This window comes from Talpa occidentalis, unplaced genomic scaffold (assembly GCF_014898055.3).
Source record: "Talpa occidentalis isolate TD23 unplaced genomic scaffold, MPIMG_talOcc4v2.1 talOcc4.13, whole genome shotgun sequence".
NCBI classification, from domain to species: domain Eukaryota; kingdom Metazoa; phylum Chordata; class Mammalia; order Eulipotyphla; family Talpidae; genus Talpa; species Talpa occidentalis.
Window position 1 is genome coordinate 95,616,305 of NW_023601322.1, and position 21,599 is coordinate 95,637,903.

At 41.1% G+C, this 21,599-nt stretch overlaps 1 long non-coding RNA gene across 5 annotated transcripts in view; it reads right to left on the reverse strand.

The window, feature by feature from the left end:
* The window catches only part of LOC119243621 (uncharacterized), a 353,580-nt gene that overhangs the window by 219,448 nt on the left and 112,533 nt on the right, over nucleotides 1-21,599 (reverse strand). The window lies entirely within an intron of this gene.

Genomic DNA, 21,599 nt, shown 5'->3' on the forward strand with positions numbered 1-21,599 from the left:
ACGTTTTTAAAAATCTCATACAAATTATAAAAATTATAGGTACTTTCATTCTACGGTGTACTCGTAGATGTTTGCAGCGTACAATAATAACGCTCATCACCTGCCACTATAAGACACTGTCCACGACCCAGAATATGGAATTAATACCAAATTTTGCTCCCTGAATTTCGCCCTTTGACGCAAATCTCGCCTGAAGGTCACAAGCGTCTCTACCCCTCCAGCAAGTCGACTGCTCCACTCTGCCAAAGGCAGGCACGGGCTCCCTGAGACCTTGGGCGTCTCAGCGTGACCTCCAGTCAGGCCCACCTACAACTCCAGACTGGCTTCAGGGCTGCTTATCTTCAAGGTCAAGAGTGTAACATGCCGGCGTGGACAGCGGCCCCGCTGCGCTCTCCGCACTGGAGGCCATCCACATACCACTCCAATTCTCAGCTACTCAAACGGAGGGAAGTTGCGGTTTTCTCACCCACGGAAAAACATTCTCTTTGCTACTCTTTAGTCCGAGACAAGCAGAGTCAGGAAACTGTGTCTCAGGGCACGTTTCTGGGTGCCAGAGCCCAAAAGCAGGGGGATGGGGATGGCGGGGGTCAAGGAAGCCACAGGTTCCGGCCGTGCCCCAGACAATCCAGGCCTGGGCGCACCAGCTCGGAAAGCCGCATTTCTGGGAAATGCTTTCAGTGCAAGCTGTCACTGTTTGATTGTATTGAAATAAAACGAAATTGCTTCACAAGTGTAAGAGGCTATAAAACTGCCTGGGCTGCTGTTTTAGGCAGCGGGAAATAGGTCAGCCTGCTCCTTCCGCACAAGCAGAGGCATCGTTTATCTCCGTACTCACATTTCTGCTCAGGCCTTTTCAATGCATATTGTGTGTATTATCCAGTATTCCATCAAAAGAACTGTGGCTAGTATTATATTAACTCCACCTTTTTAGTAGTTTTCCTCTTTGACAAGGGTGTCCTCCTTTTAAATATATCTCATTTTAGCATAGAGAGTCAAATCTCATAAAAGTAAGAATATCAGGCTTGATAAATCTGCTCAAAGCCTTTTACTGAAGTGGGAATTCTCTGTTTCTGAGAAATTGAAAGATTTAATGAATATATTCTTGTTATATTATGACATCTCATTTTTCCCTCTCATAAATACTTGTCGGGTTTATGATTCCCCACCCATTGGCCGGAAAGACGCTGCACTCGCTGCGACTGTGGGTGCTCATACCAAGTTTAATTTCTCTCACAAGAAGAGTTGACAAAAGATCACAGCCACTAAGCCCTGGAATTACCCTAGATATTGCCCTCTGTGCTCTGCAAATGAAATCCTACAGAAGACCCTTTGGAAAAGAAGAACATGATGGTTAACACTCAGAAATCCATTTTGCACAGGGCAGCATCCGTACACACAGAAGTGCAAGTGACAGGCAGAGCCGCCGGCTCTGCCATGGGAGAGGCGGGAGAGGCACAGGCGTGCACACATGTACTCCTGTACACAGGTACTGCGTGACACATTTACACCTGCACATTCACGATTGGCACTACCCACCCACGCATACACACACCACGCTGGCCACGTGCACGTGCAAACATGCACGCACACAGCACCACATGCACACACTTGCACACATGAGCACATGCAGGCTTACACTGCCCGTCATGGACACACGCATCCCCCCCACAAGCTCCCCCTCCCCAGCAGCTCACAGCTCCAACTCCCTCACCCTCTGTCTGTCTACCTCTCCCTCACAGCTCCAACTCCCTCACCCACTGTCTGTCTACCTCTCCCTCATTCAATTTCCCATGCCCTTGATTGACTACCAGGTCAGATAAAAAATTAAGACCAGTGAAATCAGAACCAGACCGCACCTGTCCCTTCCACAGCCAGAAGAGAACTGAAATAAAGCACTTATGAAACTGCTGTGATCATAACCTTCAAAACACTGAGCTCCTCCCAGCTGTCGGCTTTCCCAACCAAAGGTTCCACAATAGAGACGTGGGCACCAAGTCCCGAGCAAGCTATTTGTAACAGAATGCTGTCATTTTGGGATGGGGTGAAGCATTGCAAACTGTAAAGATCCCTTTATAGCTACAAAGATTCTGAAAATAGATGTTGCTCTACTGATTTAGACTTGCTAATAGGGGGATCAGTTTGCTTCTATTTAAAATGATTCATTTGCTCCGAGAGAAAAATGATATTAAGCAGTGATAAATACCTGGAAATGTGAACGTTTACTATCAGTCTTCATTCAGTGGACACACACACACGTTTTTCCATGTCTTACAACCTCACTATTGACAACAGTTATCGGATTACCTGCAATAAAGTTGAACTCAGCTAGAACTGTCCATTACTCATTACCAACAGCAAATGAACAAGGAAGGGAACAAATCATGTGAGCAATAACGCTACACAGGCCTGAGTGGGTTGCTAGCTATGTTTGATGAGGAAAAAATCAGTAATATTTTCAATAATTCAGAAGATAGAAGGATTTCATTTTATAAACTAAGCTATTTCGGTTCAGTCCAAACTATAACACTAAGTAACAAACTACCAATTGATACAGAGGATGATGCCTAAAGAGATTATTTTAATAACACAGAAAGAGTTCTATGAATCATTTCACGCATGTAAACTTTATCATCATTCTTAATAATGGATTATATGTCCAAGCACTGACTAGCAACATTTAATAGGATGCAACTGAGATATAATATGATTAAATGTAAGAGGTCCTGTTAATATCTATTTATGTCATCATCATATTCACCCATTTTTTTAGCTTAGGAAAAATATTCTATGTTGTCACTGCGATATGTAATTGCACAAGGAAATGACTCATTTGTTAAAAAAATTCAAGAAACAAAAAGTGAAGCACTGAAAAGCTATTTTAGCCAGATGTGAAATCCTCTTACATTTGCATGCGATGTTACAAATACACATATACACAAGACTAGAACCAAGAAATAGGAAATATTTGTAAATATTTATACACAGAGAATGTACATGTTGGTATACATACTACCTCTAATCTCCTTCTTCTAATGATTTATTTTATACTGTCTCAATAGACACAATTTTTCAACTGTGCTTTTTTCTTTTGAAATAGTAGACTGTTTACAGTAGTGCTTCAAAGATATTTATGTAATTAGGGTTCTATTTCTACATTTGCTTTTATTTTTCTTTCTTTTATAATTTTTTTATTTTATATATTTTTACATCATTTTTCATTTTTGCACAATGTATGCATTTTCATCTTGGTTATAGTCCCCATACAATTCCCACCACCCTTGTTTTGATCCTACTCCCTCCTCCCCGCCCCTGTAGTGTGTCTTCGGTTTATAGTTGCTTGTTGATTTTGATTTTTACATTGGCTTTTAAATCCAAGTTCTTCTTGTTTTGGAATGCCATGTGCCCACAAATAAGCACAGCAGTGCCACACTGGGAGTGGAGCCTCCATGGAGGCAGTGGTTAAGCATGGAACTCTGCAACCAAAGTCCTTGGCTTTGCATTCTAGCTCCTTCCTCTCCAGCTAAGCGAACTCACCTCCTAGGCTCCCTCTTCCGCAGTTTACCCACTTTGAAAGAAAGCTGATAATGGCATCAATTTCAAAGGGTTGTAAAGTAAGCTAATATTTGTACAGTGCCTGGCACATAGCAATTGCTGTATAAAACATTTTTTTTTAAATGAGCATTTTCTACTATTACCATCGGTAATTTAGCACGGGGATTCTGATATCTAATAAAGTTACTTTCAAACATATCTGTGTGGGACACTTATTTTCTGTAATGTAATGTAAACAGATAGTAGTGTAGCAGCAATTGTAAAATTTTATTTATTTTTTTATTTTTATTTATACAAGCACTGGGTACAGTCAGAAGCGCGGGAGGGTGAGAGAATTCACCAGAGCCAGAGCAGGGAGCAGAGCAGGCAGACTGACGAAGTACACTGCTGAGGGGAGCAGCGGGCGGCAGGGGAGGTCTGCACACGATGTGGGACCCTCGCCAGTGGCTGGGGATCGAACTGGCGCTGCAGAGGCTGAGGGCAGCTTCGCAACCCATTGCTCAACCGCTGCGCCACCGGGGAGGCCCAGCAATCGTAAAAATTTAAAGCAGCATCAACATGGATTGTGTTTTCTATGATCAGGCACAATTCTAAACATTATCTCATGTCATCTTCCCCACCACTAGATGAGATAGACACTTGAGGCCACTGATTTACGCCCCAAGTACATTATTAAAAGAATGCTGCTCCCTAATTTGTTTATCAAGGAAAAGGAAAGTTTGACATTTCTAAGTGAGCATTACAAGAAGTTTGGCAACATTCAACATGTGCGTGTGTGTTGCTGTTGTTCTTTCTCCATTCCATGCAGCTTTCCAGGTCCACTGGCCCAGTGTGTATCTGATACTGAGAAAAAGAAACCAAATGCTGCAGGAAAAGGAGCAGCCAGGACAGGAGATGCTGTGACTCCTGAGTTCTGCTCCTGCCAATAGTCACAGGGCCATCAGCTGGGCATTTCTTTAGAAGTCCAAACGGGAGTGAAGGCGACAGAGCAGGCTGTGGACAGAAAAGATATTCCAGAACTCCTCTTCTTCATCCCCATGGCACATTTCCAGTCAAGGAAAGAAAGAAGATGGAGGGACCCTGTCCTGCCTGGCAGTGTTTGGGGGGGCTCACCTTTTGGTAGATGGCCACTGCGGATTACGGCCTGCGTTTCAAAACATCTTTAGCAAATGCTGAGATCATTTTTTCACTTTAGAGCAGATGACAAAGAGAATTCATGGTGAGTTTTGCAAGAATACGGACTGGCTCAGGAGGGATAAAGTCAGCTGATGAAACTGTGAAGTCCAAACAAACTATTTGAACATATCTATTAGCAGCCCTCACCGAGGTCCCTGCTGACTTCATCAGGGCAGGAAAAATGAGCTGCAAGATCATATTTGGCTTTAATGTGGTATCTTTCACATTTCAAGAGTTTTTAACTGTTACATAGGACACAGAAACACAGTTACTAATATATTAAATACCCTCCTCTACATAAAAAAAAAAAATGTGCCCTATATGCTTATCCAAATTTTTGCCACTCAGGAGATGAGAATATGTCTCCAAATACCCTAGAAATACCACTGTACTAGGAAATAAAAACACTTAAAAATTTGAAAGTGTTGGGCCTCCCCAGTGGCGCAGCAGGTTGAGCACAGCGCTATGGAGGCTGTCTGCAGCCTCCACAGCACCAGTTAGACTCCCGGCCGGCCAGGGAGATTCCCACAGGGTGCAGCAGACCTCTCCTATCTCGCCAGCGGCTCCCCTCAGCAGTGTATTTCAGTCCTTCTGCCTGTTCTGGTCCCAGCTCTGTCTCTGGTGGATTCTCTCACCCTCCCGCACCTCTGGCCTCTACCCCAGCTCTTGTATAAATAAATAAATCTTTAAAAAAAAATTTGAAAGTATTCTTTTAATACCATAAATGTTCTTATTTGTCTGGGCAAAATCTTGAATTAGGAACCATGGTTTATAACTCACCAACTATGAGAAGATTGGTATCTTAGGGTGTTGGGTCTCCAACATATAAGAAATTTTTGGATCACAGTCAAATGCAAATTGGCACTCAAGAATTCCACACAAATGTAAATTGCTTTGTAGGCTTTAAAACTCAAAAACATACTTGGTTATTCTGAAGATCAGAGAGTTTACATAAGTCCTAAATCTCCTCATAAAAAAGTGGCTCTGTAAAATGGATGTTTTTCTGTTCTCCCAAAACAAGTATTAGGAAAGAATTTTAGTAACAAAATATATAAAAGTGAATTTGTAAACCACTTCACTGCAGGGTAGTTGCCTCAAAGAAAAAATGTGTTAGACTAGAATCTATATTAATACCATTCTACCCATCGATTTTTGATATAAATAATACATTTAGGGTAAATATATATAGAAAGAAATGCTTAGTACAAGAACATTTCATTTCTGTTTTTTATGAAATTCCAGAAATGATGAGGTGAAAAAAATTATAATGTGGGGCCTCCCTGGTGGTGCAGGCAGTTGAGCGCAGCGCTGTGGAGCTGTCCGCAGCCTCTGCAGTGCCGGTTCGATCCCTGCTGGCCTTGGTGCAACCCACATGGTGAGCAGACCTCTCCTGTCTCACCCGCTGCTCCCCTCAGCAGTGTATTTCATCAGTCTGCCTGTTCTGTTCCCCACTCTGTCTCTGGTGAATCCTCTCACCCTCCTGCGCATCTGCCCTATACCCTGGCTCTTGTATAAATAAAATAAATTATAATGTGTTTTTTATCACTTTTCGGTGTGCTGATAGGACTCCTACAATAAAATCCACATAGCATCTCTGGTTTACAGTTCCTTGTTGATTTTGATTTTTACTTTATAACCAAGATGAAAATGCATACATACATTGTGCAAAAATGAAAAGTGATGTAAAAAATACATAAAAAAGAAAATTAAATACAAAAAAAGGAAAAAGAAATGCAAAAAATTCACATAGTGATTTTATTCTATTTATTCCAATAATATTAATGAAGATACATTAGTCCTCTGTCCTTTATATGAGAAAGGTGCCTTCGTTTTTCCCTGTTAAGTGCCTACTGTCTGTAGGCTTCCTAACCAAATAAACGTGTATTTATACATGAAATAGGTTGTACCCTGATAAATGAATTGTTTGCAACAATCAATATTGGAGCCCTAAAATTGATTACATGAAAAAATGACCATTCCTCTCCTTTCAGGCTAAAATACCTCACCTCCCGCATGAGCCACCTTACAGGTAAGTCAATAGGAGCCCCACATGGGACCCAAGAGGAGAATTTTGCCCTGTAAGTGTAATCCATTTATTGGTTTATGGACCAAAAAGCCTCTCGGGAGTGTTACCAACTCATATGCTTTCCTTGAGTGATGGGTTTTTCACTTGGATTCCTTATTTAATTGAAAGAAGTGTAAAAACTTATGTATAAATAGAGTTCCCTATTGGTTATACAGTTCAAGAGTATCTCAAGAGTATAAATTATTCCATCAAGGGGTTGGAATAAATTATACTCAATGATTGGAATCAATTTTCCCTAGAGTAAGCACAAAAAAAAAATTCCCATTAACATGAATAGAGGTTGCATATAAAGCATGAGATGAAAATATAATATCACCTACAAATTAGCTTTGTATTCCTCTATAGCCAGAGAAGTAGCACAGTGAGATAAGCCCACTTGTATTGAACTATATCCTGCCTGGGTAAAGTCCCCACTGCGTTTTGGATGTGGCATGATGTCAGCAGATCAATAGCAGAAAAGAGAATTCACCAGCCTAAATGCATAATCACTGTTTTATAGCCGTCTCCTATGAAATGAATCGCATTGCCTGGTTCAAACCTACCTTACAGTAATCCTGTGAAGACTGAAGAACTATTATATGAAAAAATGCATCCCAATCCTTCAAAGAAAGAAAGGTTAAGCTAGCCAATTTGAGCGTCAGTACCAGCCGTGATCATGTATTGGGAACTTAATATATCCCAGACACTAAACTTAGCATTTTACTTAGCCCGTTCCATTTAAGAGCCAATGAAGAAAGGTGGTTAAGCACGCAACTCCAGATCCAACCTCCACAGAGCTCAACTACCATTGCCATTACTACTCACTAAATAACCCCGTGCAACTCAACCTCTCTATGGCTTCGATGTCCCATCTATCAAGCGCCTACCTAATAGGATTATTGTGATGACTAAATATGATTGTTTATACAAAGCACACAGAAAAGCACATGGCACGTAACAAGCATGTGCTATTACACTGGTGTTGCTAATTTAGAGGGAAACAGGCCAGAGCTGGGCTATAACCCCTATAATCAAAAGTGTGTTTGTGGCAAAAGTCCCCGAAGCTATCCACTCCGCACACTGACCCAGGGGGCTAGCATAGGTCAAGCTGAAAGTCCACTCTGCACGCTGACCCAGGGGGCTAGCATAGGTCAAGTTAAAATGTGCAAAAGTCTTAATAACAAAAGAACATGGACTGGAGCTGATGATGCCAATGGTGAGTTTCCTGGACTGGGATTCTTTAGCAAAAATGGAAAAAAATAAAAGAAAGAAAGATGACACCATCTTTTAGCCCTTCCTCTGGCAGCAGGAAGATCCCTCCCCCAGCGTGCTGAAGTCAAATTTGGACGCCAGGCCAATGAATATGAGCAGGGGTCATGTACCATCACTCACTTTTAGGCGTGGGTGACTCCTGACGGACATAACCTTTGTGTTGTGAGTTCCTGACATTGTGAGGTATCTCCCACATGAACACAACTTAGCCCGATGTGGTTTTACAAAGCAAAGACTGGATCCCCCGCCCCAAATGGGTGATAAGAGCCAACATATAAACCTGAGGATTATCTGCCATAGGGGTGACCTGGTCAACAGTATGAACCTAGGGAGTCCCCAGGTCAATAGCATAACAAGACGAATTCTGAAAGTTAGTCACAAATGTAAACCATTAGAGAACAATTAGGTGATCATTAGGACCTCCCCGCCCACCCCGCTTATGTGGGGGAATAAAGAAGGTAGGGATCCTGGACCAGACAGACTGAACACCCATTTGGAGGAAACCACATACCTCGTATTATTTTTTTCCAGCTGAAAGGAATTTGAGGGATGATGCTCCAGATTTTCCTGGTGGAGGCTCAGACTATTAGTACTTCTAATGTAATTCAAGTCTTTATCTTTGCACCATCCTTTCAATCCCTGAGTCCAGACAACCTAGAATCGCCTGAGCAGTGAAGTTACATATAAGGATTATACATCTAAAATGACATCAGCAAAATAAATAGATAAGACCCAGTTCGCCTTAAAAGAATGCTAAAGACAACTGAGGGTCATCTATGCACTAAGCATGTTACTAGATACTTTACCTGATTTATCCTCAAAGTCCTCAAAACAAGAGGAATGGGTTTGACTCTCACCCCTCATTTCAGAGATCAGAAAGTATAGGATTACTTGCCTGAGGTCCTACCACAAGGACGACAGGATTCCTACTGGGGAATGTTGCCTCCAGAAGGTAAGACCTTCACCACTACTTAAGGCTCCTACAAAGACATTGTCCGTTGGTCAGGGGACAAAAGAACCAAGAAAGGTAAAATTCAGCTGTGATGGCAAGCATGAGGCAGAAGACAGTGGACTGTGTAATGATGGCAAAGGACAACAGTGAGACAGGCTCAGAGAATAGAGCCCCTGTCACTTCTGCAGCCAGAAGCCACTTTCTGGGGGAAGAGGAAGCCCAGCCAGGTGTTACAGGCTGATGAGAACTGAGAGATGGCAACAAGAGTACTGTCTAAGGCCATTCCAGAAAACAAAACAAACAAACAAAAAAAAAAAACAGGAACACCCTGATAACAGGTACACAGGGAAACAACCCCCAAAACACCACGAGGAATAAAAAGCAGTGCGAGCCTTTCATCCCAACTTCAAATAGGATTCCTCAGCGAGTATCCTTCACATAGTTCTTGATTCTAAAGCTGAGGTAAAAAGAGAGCAAAAACTTCAAAAGGACCCTTTCAACATTTATTTCCTTGCTCTAAACACAGCTGTAACTTTACCAGATTTCATTCTTCAAGGGTCTAATCGCTGGCACAGGTGGCACTGGCAGGGGAGCCCAACCTTCCCCTGCATTTACCTCCCTATGGAAGAGCCAGTCGTGGCTTTTAGAAACTCTCCTTCTTGGAGATATTTCTTATTAACTCACTTGCCACTCAGATGAGGAAAGCACAGTCCAGCCAGGCAAAGAGGGTGCCCAGGTCATACTGCCAGGGTAGTCTTTTCTATCTCCAGGTTCCTAGAGATGGTGGTGGCCAGGGTAGCAATATCCACAAACCCAGCTCTCCCAGCAACCAGGACAGCCCATGTTGGTAAGAGAAAGAAAATTCTAAAACACACTAAAATACACAGTGCATTCAGCACCAAGTACACCCTGTGTTAAACTTCAAGAATTTCTAAGAAGGCCTCCACGGTTGGCCTAGAGATTAAATCTCAGTGCTACCACCGTGAAGGCCCACTGCAATGGCCTAAGTTCGATCCCTGGCCAGGGATCTGACCCACATGGCACAGCAGTCCTTTCCTGTCTTGCCTGCTGCTCCCCTCAAAGACTCAGCAGAGTCTTTCACTAGATCTGCCTGTTCTGCTCCCCACTGCCTCTGGTGAATCCTCTCACCCACTGCCCTTGTGGCCTGCGCCCCAGTTCCTCCAAGCAAAAATAAATAAAATTAAAAAGAATTTCCAGGAAGTGGGTTGTCTTTTTCTTCCTACAAGAATTTCCAGGTTAAGAAACTGATTTCAGGGCCTCCTCTGGTGGCGCAGCGGTTGAGCGCTGGGCTGCGAAGCTGCCCGCAGCCTCTGCAGCGCTGGTTTGATCCCGGGCCTCCAGCAAGGGTCCCACATGGCCCGACAGACCTCTCCTGTCTCGCCCGCTGCTCCCCTCAGCAGTATATTTCGTCACTCTGTCTGTTCTGTTTCCCGCTGTGGCTCTGGTGAATTCTCTCACCCCCCTGCGCTTCTGACTATACCCAGTGTTTGTATAAATAAATAAAATCTTTTAAAAATAATTAAAAATAAATAGGAAAAAAACAAATTAAAAAAAAAAGAAAAAAGAAACTGATTCCACTTTCTCATTGAAGTGACACTGCATTATAACAGCCTATCAGTTTCAGGTACGCATCCCTGAGAGCCAGCATGTGTATATGTTACATTAAGTTCACTACTAAAAGGCCAGAAATTCTTAAACTTCCATCTTACTCACTGTATAAATGTTCCTTGCTTACAGAGGTTAGAGCATTTTGCTCCATGTTTGACGAGAATTCTAAATTGTCCCCAAGTCTAATAAAAACAGAATAGCCCTAGTATGACCTCAGCCAATTTTACAAATCAGTGTAATAAATATTTTGCTCCCTTCATGCATTTATCTCTTTATGTTATATGAATTGCAAATTCATATTATTACACTGAGCTGATTTGCACAATAAAATTTTTAAAGCATTAACGTGAAAGCAAAACTTATTTAGAATGTATATTATTATAAACCAGTTATCCATGTACTTCGGCTTTTGTTCCAGAACAACTATCCTCCAAAATAAATACACAGAGAAACATGCTGAGTTGATGTAGTGGGTTCTGTCTGAAGAGCTCTCAGAGAACTGTCTGGAATTATGAGTGTTCAAGCAATTTTCAGAGCCTGCTCTGTTAGAAAATTCTGCTTAACAGAATGATTGCTGGTTAGATAATTCTGGAAATAACATTATTGTTCCAAAACAAAGACAAAATTCTGGAGTCAGAAGACATTTCTAAAGATCCTTCAGAATTCCATTTTTTTAAAAAAACGAGAATTTTATTTGTCTATATTTCATTTCTCTTTATATGCAACAGTGTGAAGAGGAAGGGAGAAATCACATGATTACCTTCAGTAAAACAAATAATTGTTCAAATAACTGGGAAAATACAGCCTGTGAGGTTAGATGACTTACATAAGGTGGTAGGATTGCTGCACCCACCGTTAATTAGTGACTGCTTAAAAAGTCCTATTTACTAACTCGAATCCAGGTCCCTTCTCCTGAGTTCTCAAACCAAAAGAGCCTCAAGCAAAAATAAAAATTGAGACAGGGAAGATAAAGAGAAAATAATTTTTGTCTCTTATTTCATAAATCTTATCTCCAAATTGGGGTTCCACCAACAGAAGTTGAATCAAGTTAAATAATTAAAGCTAGAACTAGCTCTTCAGATATAGAAGAAATCCATAAATCATAAAAGGCATTTTGCAATTTATGATCCACAAAGTCCTACTGGACTGTTCTAATCATCATGAGCCATTTCAGTATGATAATTACTGAAGTATTAAAGCATAAAATCACTCCATGAAAACCATGCTAGGATTACCCAACAATCTTAGAACCATCAGAGACTCCATATTTCTGCCCCGGTTGTAAACACTGTGGTGTTTCTTCAAAACTATAATTTGATTCAAAACATTTTTGAAAAAGTCTTTTTATGGCACAGTTAATCATAAAATCCATTTTAAATTTGAAGTGAAAAATATATAAATCCTATGTTTTTCTTTGTATTTTGCAGGTTTTATTGCGTCAGTTGAAAAATGTGACTCGGGTAGTAAAATGTAGCTGTTGCTCAGTGTAATGGTATGTGTTTGAAATACAACCCATTTGCTCTTCATTCATTCTGCCTTAGTAGTTGGCAACACTACAACATTTTTTCTGTAAAATACTCTTTGTTGTGCTGTTATCATATTCATATAATTTCTTTATTTTATCTTTCTTGATAAAATATTTTCCACCCATGTCTGCTTTTTATCACTTTACAACTTACTGCCACATGCCCTTTTCTCTTGGCAAGGTTTATGAAGTGTCTTGGCAAAGAAAATGCTTCAACTGGTTTATCAAAACGGCAATTGTCGCTTAGAACTTGAGTGACCACCAGGCATTATCTGAGGGTCACTGCTGGACTGTCCTCCTTCTGCAGCATCATGTTTTATGATCACCTTGAGAAAACAGACCAGATAGTCCCTCATAATTTACAACATCACAACTGACTATTTCATGAACGCTCCCCCTCGGCCCCCTTGTGCAGACTTTCCATAAATCACAAACACGCAGGGCGTCTCCTGGTGCTCCCCGTGCCAGGGCGGGTGTGTAAGAGCACACTGTGGCAGCTGAGCAAGTTGAGCGTTTAAATACCCCACTCATCCCCGGGTTTGGCTTCCTTGCATTCATCTAGCTGTTTATGGACACCCAAAAGCTCCAAAAGCTGTTTTCCTTGGCTGCGAATTGGACTCTATAAAGTGCGTCTTAGTAAGAGTATTGTATTCCTGTCCTTTAAAGCCCAGCCAGGTACTTTCAGCTTTGGCAGCTTTTCTGATGCCTGCATTGGCAGGGCTTTATTCCTTTACAATTACTGACAACACACAGCTCCTGCCACTCTGCCTCACAAAGTCATCTTTGCGCTTTGGAACATGACTTTGAAGAACGATAGCGATCCTTCCCCCAATAGCTTATATTTGTTTAGCTTTGGAACGCAGTTAATTATGTCTCCTGTTAATAAGGGAAATACCAAGAAGTGAGTCAGCTTATTCACTTAGAAAAATGAAAAGATCTTCATTAGACTTTTATAAAAACTGTTTACTCTGGTGAACTTCCGGTTGGTGCTACCTTAGGCAGGTTGTACAACACACACGAAAAGGTGTGATTCCTTTCATTGAAGAGCACTGTTAGAAAACTCTAAACACAGCTAATGAGAACAAGCAACACGCTATCAACTGTAAAAAACAGAAATTCACTTCAGTTTAGAGAAAGCGGAGCTATGTTTTAAAGTGAAAGAACATTCAACAGAGGGAAGATACGGTAAACATCCGGTCACCACAAAAGAAACTCCTTGTCTTAGTAGACGCAAGTACAAATTTGGGTCTTATATTTGTTATCAGATGGATTTCTCAGAACAAGTTATCTATAGTATTAATATTCAAGACAAATATGTAGTTGTTCACACAAAGTAAAATTTAAAAGATCTGACATTTAAATTATCTTAAAAAAAAAAAAAAGGACTCTAGGAATAGGACAGACTAGCACACTACAAGGTACTGTTTTAGTTTATGGACTTCAACCTGGAATTCTCCCATGGAGCGATGAGTCCCTTCTCATTTAGTAATACCATTGCAGACGTATTAATTAGTAGACTCACTAATTAATGTTCAGGATTCCTCCTGGTTGCACACTCTGGCAATTCATGCACAAACGCAGTATCAGCCTAATATAGAAAGTGAATTTGGGCGGGAACATTCCACTTGAAATGCAGATTCTCAGTAACTACTTAACTACTGGAAGAACTAAGGAATCCTCAACAAGCGCTGTCCTGCTCTCAGTTTGGAAATGGGGCTATGAGGATGAAGGAGATGTGGCCCCTGCTCACCAAGAACTCACAGCTAACTGTGCAGTGTGCCATCCTGCTCTTCACCGGGTAGGTAAGATGTTTTATGTCTAGTCCATGATTCCTTAACTTGCAATTCTCCCTCTCTCCCATCTCTGTGCCACAAAGTCACTCTGGCCATGAAGGTCCTTGTTATACAAAGAATTGCTGTAGGTTTTTTCCAGTTGCACTGCTCCCATCCAGCCAACAGTGTCTCTGGTCCACTCGGCTACTGGCCCTCGTTCATTAGCGCCTTTCACTGCTGTCGGCAGAGCCATGTTTTCAGATTTCAAGAAATAGAAACAGAGCTCTACACTAACTCCAATCATTATTTTAGCATTGGGCACATAGCCCCGGGTGTTCTGTCCTGAGACTGTGCCACCTGCCTTCATTTCATCACTTCCATGGGGCGTAGGCTGCCCAGAACAGAAAAGTATCATCCATGGTGGAGCCCTTTGTGTTTCCTCACTCCCAGATGCCTCTCTTGAGAATTTCTGTCTGTCCTAAAAGACTAGAAGTGGAATGGGGGTGGAAGAGCAGAAGGCTAGGAGCAGAAGTCTGCTCCGTGTCAAAGCTACTCTGAGGTGAGGATCACTGGGAAGGTCAGGTTGAGAGTTTCTCCTTTCACTAAATGAGATCACATGTTTATAATTTTTACACCTATGTTTATGGAAAATACAGTATATCGTCCTGGCTGAATTGACCAATTGAAGTTAATAGAATGGGCTTAAACTTTCTAAATTACGGGTTGCTCACTGCTAAGTGCGTTTAGGCTTTCAGGTGAGCTTCTTAGACAGCCTGAACCTCTGTTTCCTCGTGGGTGAAGTGGGGCTGTAAGTGCCCCTACTCCGTATTACTTCTGGGAGGATTAAATAAAGTGATGCATGTGATCAGCCACCTCCACATGCCACTTCAGATCCCCACCCCCGGCTCACCTTCTTCCCGTTCCAGCTGCAATCAGTCCTGTGCAGGTGCAGCAGGTGGGAGGAAATCACCCTCTCCCAGGTAACCCTGATAGCGCCTCGGCCTGCGACTACACCAAATGCTCCTCCTCTCAGCCCATGTCTTTCCTCCTGACGCTGAGGAGGGACCCACCTGCATAGCCCAGAAACGTGGGCAAAGTACTCAGCTCTGTACTTTGACATCTGTCAATTGCAGGGTAGGGTAAGATCTTCGTCTCCTCCTGGAATGACCTTCCTTCGATCCTTATGAGCTTTGGGGAGGAGGCTGCAGGGAGACTCAGCTATCCTTGACACTTGGTGCTCTCTTTTAGTGACTTTCCCCCTTTCACGAACTTACTGCCTTTGCCCCTCATTGCTCCTCATGTACTTTTGCTTCCGGCTTTGCTTTCTGAAGTAATTCCAGAACAGTAAAGCTGACAGAAAATAAGTGCTCAGTGTTTGTGACCATTGTTAGAAGCTAAAACTACTTACTACATTAGTGACTACTGGATGTCGATGAAGACAGATATAGGTAGAATTTTGTTTAAGCAGGTAATATTCATTTTCCAATATATAAATTCAGTATAACAAAGACTGTCCTCACCTAATGCTATATGCCAAGAGAAAATATACAGGAAACCTCTGGTGACAACTTAAGTTTGACTTCTGTTATGTTTAGTCAAAGCAGGTCAGAAACCACTATTTACCAGGGTCCTAGCCCTCCAAGGAGGCCGTACTAGAGAAAAGTTTTATCAGGCATTAGTCCATGACTTAAAATACAATTATGAACAAAGCTGACAAAGTTCTAATATTTGTGAATTCTTACATTTAAATGAGGGCAGAAGTTGAAACTACCAAATATACAAACTAATTAGATGGGGTATTAAGTGTGAATAAGAAAATAAATATTTGGGTTAAACTAAGCTTAAAATGTCAAGGTAGGAGGGAGTGTAAAATTGTTACCTAAAGGAGACAAAAAGAATAATACTTAAAACATTGACTAGTCAGGGAGGTACAGGTCAGAGCCACGGTGTGATGTCACTTCATCCCTGTGACATTGGCCCACATCAGAAAGACCCAGAAATGACAAGTGCTGGCAAGGATGTGGAGAAAAAGGAACCTTCCCACACTGTTGGTGGGAATAGATTTTGATCCGGCCCCTGTGGAAAACATTATGGGGGTTACTCAAAATATTTAAAATGGCTTTTCCATATGACTCAGCAATTCCACTCCTAGCTATCTACCCAAACAGTACAACAACATTAATTCAAATGAAACATGCACTCACGTGTTCATTTCTACATTATTTACAATAACCAAGATATGGAAACAACCTAAGTGCCAAAATACATATAACTGGATCAGGAAGTAGGAAGACATGGTATACATACACAAAGGAATACTACTTATCAAAAAGATAAAAATCATTCCATTTGTGGCAACATGGATGGAACTGGAGAGGATTGTGCTGGGGGAAAAGAGACAGGAGGAGAAAGACAAATGTTGGATAATGTCACTTACATGTGGAATATAGAGATACCAGACAAGGAGTAAGATAAAGCCAAACTAAGAATGAACCCTAGAAAGCTGACTATAGAGCTGAGGCAACCAAGGGGGAAAGGAGAGGGAGAGGAGCAAGGGCATAGTGGGGAGAAAGCACTGTGGGGGACGGTGGTAGAGAACCATGGATGCCTTGGTGGCGGGTGTGGAGCAATAACACCTGAAGAGGGAGATGCTATATTTCTAACACACAGTGATGTTAACCAAAGTTACCGCAGTAAAAAAGAACATTGACTAGTGTAAAACTTTAAGACGACAAAAAGGGAAATAAGTCATTCAACTTTTCTGAACAATTCTTTTCTTATCTGTAAAACTGGGATAAAATCAATTTGATAAGATCAATGAAGATAAAAGAGATATTATATGTGACATCATTTTCTGGAAATGCAAAAATACTCAACAAATGTTATCTTTCATTATGACCCTAGAATTTGGTATCTATCTTCTACTCTTGGAACATGAATCCAACACTATAGAACTGGAAGAGCTACAGCGTGCACACACACACGCACGCACACGCACACATAAGCACATGTGCACACACCACAAACACACACATACATGCACACACCACAAACTCACATCCTACACACATACATCACAAATACATACAAAGGTTTTTCTCTGAGTTACATATACTAATTTCACAAACAAATTAACTTTTCTCTCATCACTGATCCATTTCACAAATTACAAAAGAGAGAGTAAGTGAAAGGATTCTCTGCAAATGAATACAAACAGCAGCTAAGCAAAGCTTTGATGATTAAGAAAGTTATTTCAGTTTTGTCTTTTTTTAGTAGAGTCAAATTAAGCACTCAAGCATCTCGATTATTTGAAAGATGAAACTCGATGTTACACGAGCAACAAGACCTTTGAGAGTGTAAAACCTGAAAATTTTCAGTTGTCTTACAACTCTAGTTACTGTGTTTTCTTATGAGGTTCATTAAAAAGAGAAGAGAAACAGTACCCATAGTTGGCAAATATTTTACATTTTATTTCAGCACAAAAGTTTAAATGGTTTAAAAGAGAGAAAGGGATGAAATAAAAGTCAGAAGCTGGATTTCAACCTTAACAGCACCTGCCCAGAAAAGGTGAAAAGTTTGGGACTTGCGGAAAAAAAAAAAAAATACACACACACACACACACACACTGTGCTTTATGTGGTACATCTGAAAGGTGAAACATTGCATTAATATTCAAAATGCAGCAGCCTATGCTGTCAAGATAACTTCTCCTATTTTACAGTGAGGTTTCCTGGGAGAAGTGGAATACAATCTAGGTGTGATTGAGCAGTGTAAAGACTTGCTGGTAATGGAACTCTCAATCTAGAGTCTGTAATCCCACTTAAAGTGTTTTTATTATGAGAAGTGATTAAGTACAGGGCACTCATTACATTCACAACATAATTATTATTTGAATTCAAGTCACTAAAACTGAAATTTATATGTTGAAAGATGGCACGGATGCAATCATCCAAGTTTACAACTTCAAATGCCATGCATATTTGCCATGGCGCACACTTAGTAACTCAACAAATTATTGCCCTCTCCTTTACTTTTCAGGCCTAGCTTAAACATGAAAAGGAAATCTGACTAGCATTCAATGACCAAATCTGTTAACAATTCTGTCATGATACCTGCATCCTCACTCCACCCAAATGTACTAGTTGAGCAGTACCAGGCGCCACGGCTTGGTTTCATGGCCATGGAAAGGCGTGTGAGGCAGCTCATAACAGAGGGTGTTCATGTCGCTGTGTCTGTGTAGCTCCTGTTTTTCTTCGAGTGTACTCTTACTTCACAAGTTTTGACACAAAGCAAATGTGAATCGTATCGACGGAAAAATTCAAGCTATAGAGAGAAAAGTACTTCATTCCCCTGGAAATGATCAAATGGGATGATTTGTTTGCCAGCAGCATTTGCCGAGAAAAACTTCCATTAGATGTCATTATTCTATTCCTTTTTTTCCTCGCTGCTTATGTGATTTGTCCATTTCATCTCCTAAGAGCTTTGCATCTAATTAGACGCTAAATCACATCACTGACACGTGTCACAGTTGTCCACAGATAAGAAAGAAGAGTTAACAATACATCACTAGCACTAGCTCCACCACTGACTGACTAACCCCACTGCAAGAACCTGGAAACAAGTTTACTTTCTGGGAACGAGGATAAAAAATGAAGATAAAATTGATCGGAGAAGAGGTAGCCGAAAGGACTTGCCTGTACCGTTGCGGATGGATTTCCCATTAAATGGAAAAAGTGGCATTAGTCAAATAGGACTCACTCGTCGCTGCGGCCTGGTTAGAGAGAGGTGCACAGGTTGGTCTTCGCTCCCTGCAGCATTACTAAACTCTCTTCCCCTGGCTTTCCAGGCTCAGGTGACATGGCCAGAGGGATCGATCACAAGTAGGCAGGGAATGAAATCAGTTCACTGGATCTTTGTTCACAAAATACTCCACCACTATTCTGCCTTACATGTGAGTGTTTTGTGAGCGCTCTTAACAAAAATCAGACAAAACAGGGGAGGGAAAAAGACAAAGGATGTGGTGAGGGTTCACGGGTGATAGGGTGGCGGGAGAGCTATGCAACTACGCGTACTGTGGGGAAAACACATTACTGAACAAAAATTTAAGAAAAATTTTTAAAAGTAAGTAAAAACTAAAAACATAAATACAAAAAAAAATTAGACTTGCTAAACTTAAGCTGCTCTGGGTGGTTTCTGAAGCAATCAGGAAGGGGCCAGACTGCAACCATACCACTTTTGTTGACCTTAGGAAAATAGTCAATTGTTGTTTCTTGGTGAAAATCTAACTGCACGCCTTCATTTTGTTTTAAAGATTTATTTATTTATGCATACAAGAGCAGGGGTACAGGCCAGAGGTGGTGGGGGGTGAGAGGATTCACCAGAGACAGAGTGGGGAACAGAACAGTCAGATCTACTGAAATACACTGCTGAGGGGAGCAGCGGGGAGACAGGAGAGGTCTGCTGCACCATGTGGGTTGCTCCCTGGCAGGTTGGGGATCAAACTCGTGCTGCAGTGGTCACGGATAGCTTAATAGGTTGCGTCTTAACCCCTTGCACCACCAGGAAGGCGCACACCTTCATTTTTTATTTAAACCTCTACAACACCTGACTTTTTTGATGAAGTAAAACGTCAGAGAAACAGATTCTTATACTTCCTTCTTACGCACCCTAGATTATCCAGTCACTTTAATAAGCTTCATCTATCTTTAAGCACATACAAACATGTATATTTTATGTTTGTTTTATTCTCATAATAAGTGGATGGCACAAGTATTGCAATCTTTCCTATAACGATGTCAAGAAATCAAAATTAGAATTTTTTTTTAATTAAGGTAACACTGGTTTACAACACCCAGTATGAGTCATAAATACAGGATCCCAGTTCTTGAGATATGTGTTACTAGCTCATACCCACCACTAAGGCACCCATGGCCCTCCATTATAGTCCATCAGTCTCCCTCCCATCTTTGCTCTCCATCCTTCCCCTGCCCCACTGGAAGGCTCAGTTTTATAGTCAGATTTCTAGCATTTGCTTTTGGTTAGGTTTTCTCAGGCTCTCTGTTGTTCTTCCACATATGAATGAAACTATCAATATATGCCTTTCTCCTTATGATTTATTTCACCTAGCATAATTCTCTCCAGCACCATCCATGTTGAAACCAAACACAAAAGTTCATCTTTTTCACAGCAGAGTAGTACTCCACTCTGTGTACATACCACATCTTACACCACTCGTTTGTTCTGGGGCACTTACATTGTCTCCATAAGTTGGCTACTATAAATAGTGTTGTAAAGAACACAGGAGTGCATATATCCCTTGGACTTACTATTTCTGCATTCTCTAGGTAGATAGCTAGGAGTAGTGTATGTATTGTATGATAGATATCCTTTCAATATTTTAAGAAACCTCCATCGTGATCTCCATAGAGACTGGACTATGCTACATTTTCATCACCAGTATAAGAGGATTCCTTTTTCTCCACATGTTCACCAATGCTATTTCTGGACTTTTCGATATGGACCATGCTCACAGGTTTCAGATGTACCTCACTGTGATTTTAATTTTCATTTCCTTGATAATAAGTGATGATGAGCATTTTTTCATGTGTCTATTGATGTTTCAGTCACTTACACACTATTACATAGCTAACATGTGATAAGAAATTTCGTCCAATTCTCTCCAAATTCAGAAACCACATTTGACCCTAACCTATCTACCGCCATGAAGTACACGCAAATCATTTTTCCTTTGTTTTTATTACTGAAGTAACATTTCATTATAACATTCTATGAATAAGTTTCAGGTGTGCATTACTGAAATCAACATGTGTATATATTATTTAAGTTCACTGCTGAAGTTTCAGCTTATCTCCACTACACCATTGTCCCCTTATCCCATTTTACCACCACCACCACCGGCTTTTTGCTTTTCCCTTTGGTAATCACTAGTTGGTCTTGTAGTCCAAACATTTATTTTTGTTTTATTTACTTCATCTATTTGTTTGTTTTCTCTATAGACCACATAAGTGAAATCAATCATACAAGGTTTCTATTTCTCTGTCTAACTTATTTCACTACGCATAATACCCTTGACTTCCAAGCATGTTGTTGCAACTAGCAGGATTTCATCTTTTTTTTTAGTTAAATGTACTCCATGGGCCATATATTAAACACCTTCTTTATCCATCTGTTGGTCAGTGGGCACTCACTAACAACCTGATTGAAAAATGGGCAGAGGATCTCACACATATAGACTTACAGATGGACAACAGGCACATGGAAAGATATTCTAAACCATTCTTGAATCAACTGGTATTTCTTCTTAAAAGACGCTTACTGGGCTCCCTGGTGGCGCAAGGGGTTAAGATGCCACCTATGAAGCTGCCCACAGCCACTGCAGCACGAGTTCGATTCCCAGCCAGGGAGCTACCCACATGGCACAGCAAACCTCTCTTGACTCACCCCCTGCTCCCCTCAGCAGTGTATTTCAGTCAGTCTGCCTGTCCTGTTCCCCACTCTGACTCTGGTGAATCCTCTCACCCACCACACCGCTGGCCTGTACGCCAGCTCTTGCATGCATAAATAAAAAAATCTTTTAAAAAATATTAATAAAGGAAGATGCTTACTATTTTTCTAATACAGAAAATATTGAGGATG